The 4,698-nt window shown below is 34.9% G+C and overlaps 1 long non-coding RNA gene across 1 annotated transcript; it reads left to right on the top strand.

Annotated features, from left to right (window-relative positions):
• Nucleotides 1–1,491: 1,491 nt before the first annotated feature.
• LOC113465802 lies at nucleotides 1,492–2,840 on the top strand. Its single transcript, XR_003390405.1, has 2 exons — nucleotides 1,492–1,837; nucleotides 2,440–2,840. It is a non-coding gene; the product is annotated as an uncharacterized LOC113465802 (long non-coding RNA).
• Nucleotides 2,841–4,698: the final 1,858 nt, after the last annotated feature.

The following is a 4,698-nucleotide window of genomic DNA, read 5'->3' as shown; positions in this document are numbered from 1 at the left end:
CCAAAACTCGGCCGTATGTCGGCGCGGGCTCGATGCGATTATGTGTGTCCCGACTTTTTATTCATGTTTTATTCTTACTTACATATCCTGGTAAATATTGAGATCCAATTTTGTTATACAATAAAAATACAAACCCTAAAATGTCAATCCACTACGTGCTTCCAGGGGTAGTTTTAATGAGTATGCAGTAAGCCAGTAAGTAACAGGCGTGACCATCATAATTTTGACTCTCCTTCAGCTATTATACCAAAAGAGTAAAAAGGAATTTTGCATTTCCCCATTGTCATTACGATGGCCTTTTGCTGCACGTGAGCAGAAAAACTCTTCTTGATGTAGGCAAGTATTTATTGATTGTAGCATTGGGAAGTACCAAATCTCTCTCACTAATTTTTTTTGTCACTGTCCGCTATTTTCTTTTTTTTTTAATTTGAAGAAACTATAGTGTCATTTGAAGATATAATTTTAGTCAAACAGTGTGATAAACGTCACAAAATGCATTTCACTTTTGTACATTTAGGTATTTTATTTGACTTCATTTGTTTTAAGCGACGACTATTATAATGAATTTTATTTAAATTAAATGAAAGAGATGATAAATTATAACTTAACGTATTTGTTTTCTCCTTGCTTTTCTCTTGTTTTCCAGGTGAGTGTCTTGACCACTACTACACGGTAATCAATTGAACTGAAAGGGTTAGCCTAGTTAGCCTGAAAGTAGCGTACCTGACTTGTAAAAACGATAAGATTCGTAAATTCGTGTATCTAATGTTCATTCTCGGAATTGCTGGCTTTCTCTTCTCCTGCCCAATCTCTATTTATGGCATAGAAAAAAAGATGGAAAACACAAAAACTCCGTTTTTCTCGTAAACGGTAGGTAAAAACGGAAATTTTAAGGGTAGTAATAGCATAACGTATAGAAATACGATATGGTATTAACAGTAACGTAGACCAAGCTGGTTGTGGCTCGTCAGAAAGTCGAAATTTCACCTAGGCCGGGCCCACTTTTGTTGTACGGTAATTCGCTGGACATGTGCGGTAAAAAATTCTAATTTCCCGCCAACTTTACACGCAAAAAGTCCGACGTTGTCCTACGATGGCCCTGTTCATAACCACGGCCTGAACAGGGCTGAGATGAGCTCGGACGACGTGAGATAACTGTTCCGGCGGCAATTTTTAAAATTCATTTTATATTTATTTTTGTTTGCTTTGTAATTTGCTTGTTTTTATTAGCTAATATAAATGAAAAGTATAATATAAACGTGCAAACTAAAGATAAAAAGTAAAAAATGAATTCAGATTGTACAAGTTGCGGAAAAAAAATCAAAAATTCGAATTTCCCGCCAACTTTACACGCAAAAAGTCCGACGATGTCCTACGATGGCCCTGTTCATAACCACGGCCTCGGCGTGCGGTAGTTATGTAGTTGTTTATGTAGTTGTTTACACTTGGCAACACTGCTTTTAATCTCACAAAAAAGTAAAATAAGTAAAAATAGGGGCTGGGGAAGTCGAGAAGATGAAGATAGAGAAGAAGCAGGATTCTTGGTTCTTTATTCTTTTACTTCTTTTTCACTGTTTCACTCTTGGTCACTTTATTCAAGTTCCAATAAATAAATTGACGTTAATAATCAAACATTAATTGATAATGTGTTAATTAATTTTATCACCTATCAGTGTGTCCTGTTACTGAACCCTAGTTAAATAACCCGAGTGCCTATCACGATTTATTATTTTTTTTTTTTAAAATAAAACTTATAAAACCTACCTTCTGTGTGTGTGTTTTAAAAATTCCTTTAAACTTACCTAGGTAATTTCAACTGTTTCATTTAAAAAAAAATGTAAGTTCTTATCAATAAATGGGAAAAGTTGTCAACAACATTGATATGTACCTACTGGAATATTCAAAATGCTTCAATAATATCCAATCAATTCACTTACCTACCTATACTAATGGGATGTACTTGCCTAGATATATTATTTTGTCAATCTGCAAATCTCAAGTTGATTACTTCAGTCAATTTGCATTTACCTAACTGTAAGTAATGTTCATGATCCAGGAAATCCAGGAATATTAGATTCCGTCCCAAATTCAAAGTACCTACCATCACAAGCAATCTTTGATCACGAGACAAGTAACTCAATATTTGAATTGAATGTATATTTCTATGAAGGTGTAGCTACTTGAAAATCATCCCAAATTTGTTCAACAACAGTTATGGATCAGGGTCTAATGCCAGACACTCTGACGGACCAAGTCTATCAGACAGACCAAGGCTGTTAGACTGTTGGAACTTGTTTGGAGGAAAAAGCTTCAGACCTAGGTCTCAAGCTAGCTTTTTCCACCACACACATTCCAACTTGAGACCAGGTCTCAAGTCTGACAGACCTAGGTCTCAGATTCGACAAACCCTTAAGTAGTGTTTTGATCTTTTTGGCTTAGGTTTTTGAAGTAGAATCTTTTTTTTTATATATATAAAGGAGGTATCCAGCTTTCAATAATATTATCTAATTATGTGTATTTAATATGTAGGCATGTGAGACTACATTTTTCATTTCAAATAATGTCAGTGAAAACTGTATAACCATGTCGGTGAACATTATGATATTCCAAGTGATTAAAGCTATGTAACAATATGCATCCTGGCTGTGATGTGAACTTCAAGTCTGCCCCAAGTAGTACATCTGTACCTGTACTGAACCCCAACACTCAGAAAGATGAGAAGATCAAGGACTCGTGTATGTTGGGCTCATCATGTAAAGCCCTCAGACATGCTGTATCCTGTCTCAATAGACTCGATGATTTCACATGTGAGAAAATTGGAAGTGGGTTCTTTTCGGAAGTGTTCAAGGTAAGATATTAACTATTCTATTGGTCCAGTGGTAACACACTTCCTTGCCATGCAGAAGGTCCCGGGTTCAAATCCCACCCTCAACAAAAATTTGTACTCTTGTTCGATTGCAAATATTTCAACGGGTTATTTTCTGATGTTCTTGTATTGACCCAGCACCTAAATGGGACGTATTGTATCTCTTCTTGCCCATCTGATGAGAGGCACTACAGAATGGGCATGCTATGACACAGACCACATAATCTAATGTAGCAGTTGTTTCATTGCTACAAAATAAAAACGGGGGGGAAAAACTCTTTTTTTTTTTTTTTTTTTTTAATACATTGTACCTTTTTGCTCCTAGATATTAGGTAGTTACTTACTCGAGTATAGGTAGTTAGATCTAGCTACCTATACCTTCAAAATGTTCTAGCAAACTCATAGATAGGTAATTGAACTCATCAATATCTTCCTGAGTTATTAAGTACCTAAATAGGTAACTCATTATATGTACTTCTACAGTACTTATGGACATTTTTGACTCATGTACCTAAGTTGTTAGTAAGCCTTGTTCCTCATAAGTATCTTTTTGAGCATCTATGGTAGATTGTAGACAATGTATTTCTTATAAGAAAGTACTTAAGTAAAGTAAGTATTTAGTTATGTATAAAAAGCCAAGAGAGTATCTATTTTCTTGTGTTTATAATGATAATACCAAATCATTTTATTTTATTTTGTATTCTGCCCAATGATGAAACCAGTTTAGACCAATATGTAATCAAATCAGCATTATTTCATACTGATTACTTACCTAAATACTTACATGGGTAGGTATATAGATGAGGTATGTTGAGGTCCTTAATAAGAATAAATCACAAGCCAATGCATGTTTTAGACGTGTAGCCCAGTGCTTGGGTACCCATAAAAATATAATGTTGTGAAGGTAATTATGACTAACTAGACCAGGCCCAGACTAATCAGTGGTGTGTATTCATTAAGCACGTCTCTCTTCAATAAACTTCCAAGCTTTGAACTTAGACACTCCTAACTTTATTCTTTTATAATCAGTTAGTCCAAACAAACAGTGTGTATTTGTAATGTGTAATCTTTAAACAAATAAAGAGGGCTGCTATGGTTTTTATAAGATTAGCAATTGCAAGCATTTTAATGAAGGTTATATGTACTTATGTACATAATTCCAGTAGGTAGGTACATTACTACATACTTAATCATGTATGTTTATTAATGGGTAGGTATGGAGGTAACTACTGTTGTACGTTATTACAGGTATCTATATTTCTGTGTAGGTACTCATCAACCTCCATGAGGGTTTAAAAGGCAACCCATATTCGCGTCTGATCATATGTTCATCTACTCAGAAAGTATACCTAAAGTATTGCTCAGAAGTATTTACTGGACCATCATTATTATATCTAAGTATACTTCTTCTTTATTCACTTTCACTTTAAAATTTTATAAGTACATACGTACCTACCTACAATTCTACTTGCGAGTGCTGACCGTTCATCGTAGGTAATCCATAATATATGCATTTTAATACATAGAACATGTGTTCCTCGTATGTATGTAGGTACTACTTACCGATATGAATTTTGTAATAGAATTTGATATCTTGATCCACAAATCATATGAGCACTTGGGTGTAGCTCTGTAACTGTTGTATCAAAACGACGTTCATGAAACTTTCGATCTCATAGAGAAAGGTGTAATATTCTAAGCCTTCCTAATTTCCTATACAAACTCTAGAAGCACGTGGATCAGCTAAACCCAACTGTGTCGTATCATCAGTTCCAAATTCCAATAGACCCACATGTCCCACATAGCAAATAATCGTCTCAGGATGGTCCAAG

This window comes from Diaphorina citri, unplaced genomic scaffold (genome assembly GCF_000475195.1).
Source record: "Diaphorina citri unplaced genomic scaffold, Diaci psyllid genome assembly version 1.1 scaffold162, whole genome shotgun sequence".
Lineage (NCBI taxonomy): Eukaryota > Metazoa > Arthropoda > Insecta > Hemiptera > Psyllidae > Diaphorina > Diaphorina citri.
The sequence above is the reverse complement of the archived record's forward strand: the minus strand, read 5'-3'. Positions and strand labels throughout refer to the sequence as shown.